Source organism: Mus caroli, chromosome 7 (genome assembly GCF_900094665.2).
Source record: "Mus caroli chromosome 7, CAROLI_EIJ_v1.1, whole genome shotgun sequence".
Lineage (NCBI taxonomy): Eukaryota > Metazoa > Chordata > Mammalia > Rodentia > Muridae > Mus > Mus caroli.
Genome location: NC_034576.1, coordinates 123,628,429 through 123,639,080, shown reverse-complemented (window position 1 = coordinate 123,639,080; position 10,652 = coordinate 123,628,429). Strand labels below are relative to the sequence as shown.

General features: G+C 44.1%; 1 protein-coding gene across 1 annotated transcript in view; it reads right to left on the bottom strand.

The window, feature by feature from the left end:
• Positions 1-9,802: 9,802 nt before the first annotated feature.
• Hs3st2 (heparan sulfate-glucosamine 3-sulfotransferase 2) overlaps positions 9,803-10,652 on the bottom strand; it is a 109,452-nt gene continuing 108,602 nt past the window's right edge. The window contains exon 3 of the transcript XR_003837115.1: positions 9,803-9,877. The gene's annotated coding sequence lies outside the window, so the exon portion shown is untranslated. The remainder of the gene's footprint in view (positions 9,878-10,652) is intronic.

Genomic DNA, 10,652 nt, shown 5'->3' with positions numbered 1-10,652 from the left:
ATTTTATTTAACAGAGGGAAACCTGGCAAACCTGCCCCTGGATTGTCAGAGTGACCAAATCTCTTCAGATATGGTCTAAAGATATGGTCTAGATATGGTTAGCCTCTGGTGTTGATACACATATTAATAAGGAAGTCTGAGGTGCATACATAGATTCAGTGACTAGACATGCCTACACGGGATACAGACCCGCGTCTGTCTGCAGACTGGCTTTCCTCAGGAGTATTTTGGAACTACAAGGGGCTTCTCCCACCACCACATGACTAAGTTCAGGTTCTGATTAAGCAGGACTGGTGTGGGCCTGGGGTCTTCATTTCAACAAGTTCTCAGATAATGGAGAGTTGAGTGCCAAGCTTTCAGAGTTCTCTGCATTATCTCAGACAGACATAGGCCATCCTGGTGGTATTTCAGGGTCAATGTTGTACAGATTTAACATTTAAGAATATATTATCTTGTTCCTGGAGGAAACGATGGACTGCTAGAGCCTTTCCGCTTTTTCTCTCAGCTTTGAGTGCCCCAATTATTGTCAATTATTGTAATTAACTCTTGGAGTAGAGTATAAAGGGTAAACTCTGCGATCTATTCTCACTAGAAAAAAAAAAAGAGAGAGAGAGATAAATGTTTATATTGTCTTTTCCACAACCAGCATATCTGAAATCAGAATCATTCATTCCACTGTCGGTGTGTAAGAAGATTTTAGTTATTACGTTGGTCTCATTTTACACCAGATGTGAATATTTGCTGTGTGTAATAATTAATCTTCGTTGCCAACCTGACTGGATTTAGAATGGTGACGGTGCCTTTTAGGGTGTTTTTAGACTCACTCCATGGACTGACAGCCTGGGTGGAATGAACAGGAAAGGAGAAGCTGGGAGGGCCCCCCCTCCCTGCTCCCCAAGAAGCACACTGAGCTGAATGTCTCCACCATGGGGCCATGGGACCCTGCCACAGTGAGCCAAATCCTCTCAAGCCAGGAGTCAAAAGACTTCTTCCTTCCCATAATGCTTTGTCTTGGTTTTCTACTTGACTTGATCTGGCATTGAGAGAGACTCAGATCTCCAGGAGGGCATTTCCTGGGAAAACAACTGAGTCTCCTAGAGTGAGCAGCATCTTCCAGTGCTGGCCCACATATGAAAAGTTTTGAGATATGGGATGCTGCTTTTGGTGGCTTTCACTCTTTGTTGTAAGTGCATCTACTCTGTTGCTGCTACTGCTGCTGTCAGAGCCATTTCCTCAGCCCCCCAGTGTGAATTGAACCAGCAGCTCTCCAGCCATCTCCTACCAGCTTTCCTGCAATCCTGAGACTGTGGGTGCCATGCTGAACTGCTAGGCAACCAGCTATATTACCTAAGCAGGTATCCAATTTGAAGTTCTCCAGCATGCAGGCAGCCACTGGTGGGCTACCCAGCACTCATTGTATAAAATAGTCTGACACTTCCGTTGCAAATGAAATGTGTTCATTCTCTCACTCCTGTTGCTCTTGAAAACTCTGAATATTCCTTTGCATTCTTTTCAGTTGAGTGCTCTGGTCTCAGAGATAATAAAAATGAATAAATTTGGAGTTTGAGAGATCTGATAAAGTACAATTCTGCATTTCCATGTGAATTTTGAGCTAATTGGGGGGGGGGAAAGACATAAGTCTAAAACTGAAGAAAGACTGCAGCTGCACCCTTGTGATGGCTGGCTGAGCTCTGACTTTGTGAATCAGAGTTATTAATGCCTACCCACCGTCCCTCAGCCAGGACCCTGGTAACCTTCCCTCTGTAAAGTGTGTGTCTTAGGAACACACACCCACTTACTCAGGTCCTTGCCTGACTCTAGACTGAGACAAGACTAGGATTTTCTGATAAATGAGCCCCACCCAGGCAGGGCAGAGGGACCTACTGTGTGCTGCCACATACACAGGTTGAGTCTGTGAGGAGAAGGGGTAGGTGGTGTTCTGACGGGGGGAGGCATTATCCTATAGCAAGAGTTTTAGTTAGAGTTGATGGAACTGGTGTCTCCATTTATGATTAAAAGGTGGAGGTTTCATTTTTAAAATATTGAGGAATAAGAGAAATGATGGCTTGAGGACAGAGAGTAAGGGGCTGGAGAGATGCTGAGTGGCTGAGAGCACTTGCTGTTCTTGCAGAGGATCTGAGTTTAGGTCCCAGCTCACAACCTCCTCCAACTCCATCTCTGAGGGACTGGATGCCCTTTGAGAAGACTGGTCTTTGGGGGTAACTGCACATAACTGCACATATACAGATAAGCATACACACATAAAAAATAAATAAAAGTTAAGGTAATGACTACATGGATAGTATGGACATGTCAAATTGCAGAAACCATGTCAGAATGACTGAAGTTACTGGCCCAGTTAAAACTTCCTGAAATCTCATCTTTACAAACTGAAGGGCAGAGTCTCCTTTCTTTATATTTTTCATTGGGGACAAGAGGATTTAGGTCATTATTTGACTATTGGCCATGATTTTATTCCAGTTCATTTCATAGAGAATAGATAGAACAGAACATTTCAGCCCATTGATGTATTATATATAAATTTTGATTTCATATATAAATAATTTATAAATTGAGTCACACTATCTTATTAGTATTGACCCAAGGCTTTTAATTCTCCTTTCTGGCTCTCATCTTACCGAGTTCACCATGAGAATCTGAGTGTATAGCCTGGAAAATTGGTTTTGTTTTTAATGACACGAAAAGAGAATGTGCTCTTTATAAACTTGGTCCAGTTTTTTTAGTAACAGGAAACATCCTACTGCAGGGAAGACTTTCCTTTCATCCATTGCCTGTCAAAGTTACATTTACAGGATCTAGGCAGCATGAAGCAATGAATCCCATTGGCTAAATGTGCCAGGTAGGATTGGCAACATATGCATGAAGCTCAAACCGAAAACCTGTAGCTGGCAGAGAACTCTTGGCATCCAAATGGGAAACATCAAATGACTCCACCCCAAACGTTCATTCACTTGGTTCTCTGGGGGACCATTTGTTGTCAGTTTCTCCAAACGGTTAATTGCTAAGTATTTGTGATAAAAAAAAATAATAAAGGTGGTTTCCAAATATGCTTTATAGAAGGGTCACAACCTCTCTTGCCAAGAAAACCCTTCAGAACAGTCAGGAGTCATTTTACATTTGAACCCTTTTAAAAATCTCCATATTAAAACATTCTTGAAATTATTTTCCTTAGAGCCATGCCTCGCCGGCTACACAACTTGCAGCGATCCGAATCCATGCTAATCTTGGGTGTTTATATAGGTTGCTGCCTGGACTTGTAACTGAAACGGCAGAGCAGTTTAACTCAGTGAAGGCAAAGAAATGGAGCCCACATTTGATCCTCATGTTTGTTTGGTGTGTGAGTGCAAGCTGTGGGTGTAAGCAAGCTCTTAGACTGTGGTAACAAGAAAGGTACGGCTCCATTTCCACAGTTGATCACCATGAGGTCAGTGGTCCCAGTGTCCTGGGGATAGAGACGGGACGGACTGGGAGAAAATTCTCATGGTCCTACTGTCACAGGAGTCTTGTCTTTTTGACTGAAATAATTAAGTCAAGAAATAGAAACAGCTTAAGCTGAAGTTTATTTAGCAAAGAAAACGCTTCAGAGAAAAGGCTAGAGTGAATTGCCTCAAAGGTGGAGAGCAGCCAGGGCTCACTATGTTGTAGATTTAAAATAATTTCTCATAGGTACTTAAGAGGTAGAGGGTATACCCATGGGATAAAGTGACCCTTCCTCAAATCATGGTGAAGCAGCGCTTCCTCTTAGCATATTCTTCCCATGATCCTCCAGGAAAGCCCTGGAAAGAGGAGGCGTGTCGGAGACTCACTGTGAGCAATGGCATCGGGTCTTTGGGGTTGTAGCCCTTTCGCTAGCACGATCCTCAGTTTGTAATGCAGTGGGGGAACAATTTAACTTCAGCTTTAAAGAGGTTTAACCATAAAGGGGCATCTGACTTCCAGGGGACACAGCTACAAGGTTCAGCTGCTCTTCCCTTGGTTACCTCAGAGCTCACACCTTGCCTACCTCAACATCACCATGCAGGAATTTGAACAGAGAGGGGAAAATACATTGCACAAACGTCTCGAAGTACTAATAAACACATGCGGAGGAACTGATGTTAAAGATTATGGCAAATTTAATGATTGTCTTTTTCTAATGCACTGGAAGGAGAAAAGCAACATTTTGTATCAGTGTGTTTATCCATATGGTGTGACTTTTAAATAGATCCTCGTTGCTTAAATAAGTCAGACAGGACACATCGATAGCTTACTGTGCCTTCTAATTTCCTAAATGTTTGTTTTAGGAAGAGACAAGGGAGAGTGTCATTTTTATAGATCAAAACAGTGAGGCATTGGAAATTTCATGCCACTCAGTATTTTAAACTCAGGTTGGCAAAAGATATTAAAAGTATGGTAGATCACCTAGGTACAGCAGGCGTTTGTGCCATCACCGTGTGGAGCAGAGGCCTAGCATTGCTTCCTAGGCTCGGAATCTTCAGAGCGAGGCTGTGGTGCTATTTGGAAACAAGAGTTTTTAAAAATTAAAATTTCACTTCTATCTATCTATCTATCTATCTATCTATCTATCTATCTATCTATCTAATGTGTGGAGTGTGTGTGTGTGTGTGTGTGTGTGTGCCTGATTTGGAGGCCAGAGGACAACTTTCAAGTGTTGGTCTTCTATTTTCACTAGAGTCCTGGGGATCAAGCTCAGGTCTCTTGGTAGCAAACCCCTTCACCTTCTGAGCCCAGTGATGAGTTTTTAAATAACTGAGAACTGTCCTTGGAGACTTGCTCTGTCAGCAGCTTTTGTAGTCACTGTCCTCTCCATAGAAATTTGGTTAATTTTTAAAAAATCTCTCTCTCTCTCTCTCTTCCTCTCTCTCTCTCTCTCTCTCTNCTCTCTCTCTCTCTCTCTCTCTCTCTCTCTCTCTCTCTCTCTCTCTCTCGTATACTGTGGATTCACAGCATGTATGTCTGTACGACGCAGTTGGATCCTCCGGAACTGAAGTTACAGACAGTTGTGAGCTGCCATGTTGGTGCTGGGACTTGAACTCTGGTCCTCATGAAGAACAGCCAGTGCTCTTAACCACGGAGCCATGTTTCTAGTCCCTTAATATCTTTGGTTATTAACTATACGTTTTCACATGAAGTCACTAGTGGCATCAGTGGCATATCATTTGCTCACAGTTAATCTAATATCATAATGGGTGACTTAGGCCCAAGGAGGGCAAAGATAGTCTTTTTCCCCTCTACCAATCCAGACTGCCGCTAATTAGTAGTTGTTATACCACGCCATCTGGGCATCCAACAGAAGCATCGAATTTAGATCCTCATTATTGTATATGGGTTAACATGCAGATTATCCCAGTTCTTGTCAAAAGGAACATTATTTTAATGAGTGTCTCACACAGGAGAATCTCTCTCTCTCAGGAACTTGGTCCTCTGTCCTTTGAACCCATGCCTTGAGGTCATATGAGATGCACTTCCCGTAAGCTTTTACCTTTGCCTTAAGTATTCAGAAGCTCCTGGTGTGGTGTCTCGAACCTTAAATCCTAGCACTTGGGAGGCAGAGGCAGGTGGATTGCTATGACTTTGAGGCCAGCCTGGTCTACAGAGAAAGAGAGAGAGTTCCAGGTCAACCAAGGCTTCAAAGAGAAACCTTGTCTTTAAAAACAGACACCAAAGACAACCAAAACGAAAACGTATTCAGAAGCTCGAAGCTATGTCGGAGGCCAATTACAGGATTTTCATTACAATGTTTCTTGACATGATTATAGTGTGCTCTCCCCCCCCCCTTCACCCACTGCTGCTGTGGTGCCTCCTCCTGCTCCTCCTCTTCCTCTTCAAGACTAACTCTTGTCAAGCTTCCAAACTGGTCTAGAACCTATGATTCTCCTGTCTCGGCCTCCTGAGTGCTGGGAGTATATATGTGTGCACCCTGACTCTCAGGTTTTACCCTCTTAATTACAGAACCTTTCATTTGGGATTTTGTGTCGACTCCCAAATTAGAAGCTCTACTGCCCAGATGTCAGTTTGGATTCGGTACGAGGCTTGGTTGTCCCTGATCCTGTGCTTGACCTTGCCATCACAGATGACCCTGTGTTTACCCTTGCCATCATAGATGACCCTGTGCTTGTCCTTGCCATCACAGGTGGCCCTGTCCTAGTCCTTGCCATCACAGGTGGCCCTGAACTTGTCCTTGCCATCACAAATAAAATGCCAGGCTCTGTGTCTGATGTTTTATTCTTGTCACCACTTCTTAGATATGTCAGAGAAGATTCGATGAGTCCTGTGCACATTATAGTATGTATCCGTATCCACTCTCTAGCCTAGGGTCTAACAAACTTTGCTGGTAGCAACTCCTTAGAAGATCATTTGAATGTTAACATTGTAGTGTGCATCCTTTCCTTAGAAAGACAAGGGATTTAGCACTAGAAGTTGTCGATTTGAGTCCTCACTATGGAACCTGGATCACATTAGGCAAGTCTCTGGACTTCAATTTCTTCCCTCTGTGGAACCAGGAATAAGGATTGTAGTTATTACAAAGCAAAAATGATATGAAGTTATGTGAAAGGACCTCATTCTCTTTAACCAGAAAAACTCACATCTCATTATTCAAAGATATGGTTGAACTCCTAAAAATACCTCTGTGCCCTGAACTCTTCACCTCTGCTTTTTTTCTTGGAAACATCATCATATTGTCCAGAATCCCCGTGCTGTGCCCTGGTCTAAGGACTCTGGACATAGAGAACCTCTCTAAGGAGTTCTCAGGGCTCAGAAAGTGGCAGAAGAGGTTTGTACAGCCACTGGCAGAAACCTAGAACTGAGCTCTATTAGGACAGGGGTCATATGTGTTTAGTGGGCTGCAAAACCCTAGCTTGTCTTTGATAGTCAAACAGCCAGCTGTATGTGGTCAAGGGATGAGCTACATCCCCCTTTCTAGGTCTAAAAAAAAAAAAAAAAAAAAACAGAGCCCGTCCTGAGGCACATGGGGGCAGTATAGCAAGCCCATCAATATCAGATAAGGTGGTACAGTTAACCAAGCTTCACACTAAAGTGTTTGAGGCAGACCAGCCATGATCCAATTAGCCAGGTGTCATCAGTCATGTATAGTCAGATAGACAGCAGCCTGACACACGTGTCAGTCATGCAGATTCATCTTACAGCCCCTGAGACACATGGAAACAAAATAAATGTCAGACACATACATGCATACATTTTTGTTAAGTGTATTGAGTGAAGAGGGGAACGCAAACTATGTGGCCCCATATCAAGCGGGAAGGGGGCTGATTTAAGAATTAGGGAGTTTCTAAAAGTCCTTCTGTTCCCTTCTGCTTTTCCTCTGAGACTGGGTTCCAAAGTGAAGAGGTTTGATAGCAAAGGGACACAACCGAATCACCCTAGAGATCCCCTCAATCCAACAGTTACTCTTCCAGCCCCTGCTTTAATGTATTCACAATGCTGAAACAAAATGCCCTGAAGGAGTTCTTGGTGAACCACAGAAGTTCATCTCACAGTTCTGCTGCCAGAAAGTCCAAGGCCAATGCCAATGCCATGGCAAGTTCAAGTGCTGTGGCCCTGGATGACATAAAGGACAGAAGGACAAGGGTGACAGAACTCACTCTCTTAAGCCCTATGACAGGGGTGTCCATGGAGCCCCAACAGCCTATTTGCCTACTAAAGATTCCCCCTGTTGCTATTTTGCATTGAGGATTAGGCTTCAAAAAGGAGTTTTTGAGAGGACAGCTAGTCAAACCATGGTTGCAATGGCCTACCATTCACTAGCTTTCTTTTTGCTGGGTTGATGCAGTAGGTGGCTTTTGGCTAGGCACACTGGAATATAAAGGTAAGTAATACTCAACATTAGAGTTGGTTAGTGAAGCATCTTGTTCTCCACGAGAGTCACATATATGGAGAGGAGGACAAAAGACCCGGGGCTCCTTCTCCTCGTTACTCGGCTGTATGCGTACATTTTATCTGCAAAAATGGAAGATAAAATTGCTGCGCCATTTAAATCATTTCTCCTTTTCTTTTGCTGACAGAATGGAATTGAACTTGGTTGAATTGCTTTATGAAGAGGTGACTCCTTGCATCACCAGCTGAGTAGCATTTGACTCAAAGACGAAAATGCATTTGGTCCAGATCCCAGGGCTCAGGTTAATTTAGGCACCGAGTTCTTGAATACATAATACGACTGACTGTGGATTTATCCTCTTAGGGGTTCTCTAGTCAGAGAAGCTGGGAGAGCAGCAGTTAGGCAGTGGTGCACCCAAGCTGGCTACTTCTGACTCCAGAGAGTTGGTTATGTGCGACTCCCTCTATCGATACACTCAGACATGTTGTTCTGGTCACTAGAAACTGACCACAGTGGGAACATTTACACCAGGGAGATCTGCAGACACGACAGTTGATGTCTCCCTTTGTCCTACCACTCCCTCTGAGGTCCGATTTACTGGCTCAGAGAAGAAGGTAGAGAAAAGTTGGTATTGGGGTCCCTTGCTTTCAAAACTCAAGAAAAAGAGAGAGAGACAAACTGGAAGTCTCAAATAGCACCATGTGTGGGGAGCACAGGTGAAGACTGGTTGGAAAAATGTTGATAAGCAGGAACAAATTTCAAACAGTTGGGTTTCCTGGTAACAGAGGCTGTTAACAGCCTTCCCAACAGCCATTTTCCCTTCTTCCCAGGCACCAATATCCTGGGATGAACTGTGTTCAGCAAAGGATTGCATTCCCTGCCTTTCTCAGCAGTCCGAGATGGCCAAAAGTTGTAAGTGTAAAAGCCACACTTGTTGGCCCCCCAAAAAAATGTCTCTTGCTGCAGGGTTCTTGGGATATCTCACAATGCAGTGCCCAGGTGCTTTGTGTCTCAAACAATGAATTGAGCAAGATATAAGTTACTGGGCAATCAAGAGTCCCTTTTAAGAGAGATGAATTCTTTATTCAAGCTACCACTCTCAGCAAAACAACCAGTTAAGAATACTGGTTGGTCCAATGGAGCACATCTACATGTTTCTTGTACAGTAGCAAAATGCAGTAAGAGTTTTATAAGTGCGTGTCAAGGCATTTATGCTCATTCTCCCAGCCCCCAGAAATAAAAGCAACATGTTCAGGCTGGGTTTATTCTGAATCAGTTTCGACTGAGCCACTTGATCCTGGCTTGTAAGGACAGCGTCATTCAAGGTACATGGCAAGAGACAGGGGGAGGAAAATTGCTACGAGCTTGGTTCATTTAGAGCTGCAGGGCATCAGAGCTGGCAGGCATCTAGCAGGCTCTGCTGCCAGGGAGCAAATAAACAAGAACTAACGAGAACCTACTATGTGCCAAACAAGACTTTTCTCACCTAATCTCCACAGCAAACCTCTTGTCTTGAGTACAGGGTCTGACTTGATTTATTGATGATTACATCCTTCCAGAAAAGAAATGATTTGTCCAAAGCCACACAGCTAAGAAGAGCGTTTGAATTTGAACTTGAACCCACCGAGCTCCAGGAGTCCCACTTTTCTCTAGTCTGCTTCATGCTGCCTTTTGGTGGAGGCAGTGTGAGGGAAGCAAGGACTGACCCACATTCCATTTGAGTGGAGAAGCATGCTCACATGCTGCAGTCCCAGAGCCATAGAGAGCACTACACACCCAAAGCTGTGCTCTGTGGAGAAGAGTCTGTGTCTGGGGCAGGAAGGTGGCCCTCCATACTTCTGTCCTCTGATTCTAAGACAGAATACTTACATGTTCCCATCTCCCTGCAGCTCACAATGTGGCCAAGGGATTGAGTTCTACCAAAGTAGATGCAGATGGAAGGAATGCTGCTATCCTGTCCAACCCTCAGGAGTACCATTCACACCACGAGGAGGCTGTGAATAGAAAGGATGCTAGAACCTGAAATAGAAGTAGAAAGGGTGCTATAGCCTCAAAAAGAAGAAACTGATTTCTCCTGAACCATCTTTGGATCCCGAGAGCATGGTGTATGAAGGGACGAAGGTCAGCCATTGTGACAGCTGAACTCTGACCCATTGTCTCTGCAAGTGACCCACTTGCAACAGTCTGGACTTGGTCAGTGCACAATAGCTCACCTTTATCTCTCCTCACTTTCAATTCAGCACCAACCACAGAAAAACAAACGGACACTAATCTGGACTTCAGATAGCTCATCAGCTTGCCAGTGCCAGCAGCTTCTGCTCAGGGCACACCTGCATCTTTCCTTCCCTAAGCTCACGGGGAACCTTTCCCCCTGACTTTGAGGACCCTAATGTAAGGGTCCTTGCTTTGGTGAGCCAAACTATGTGTCCATAGACCCACTTCTACTTTTTTAGGGTGGTCTTTGTTTCTTGTCCTCTTTCTGTGGAGTGAAATGCAGACATGTGTCCAGCTATCTTGAATTATCTTGGAGGTGAGAGGAGTCTGCATCTATAGTATTGAAGACCAGTCAGCCACCAGTTTCTGCTTTGAGATATATCAACAGAAAGGTACACTTCAGTCTTTTAAAGTGTTTCTTTGGGTTTCTGGTTTCTATAATCTCTCTGTCTCTCTGAGTCTGTGTGTGTGTGTGTGTGTGTGTCTCTGTCTGTGTCTGTGTCTGTCTGTGTCTGTGTCTGTGTCTGTGTCTGTGTCTGTGTCTGTGTCTGTGTCTGTGTCTGTGTCTGTCTGTGTCTGT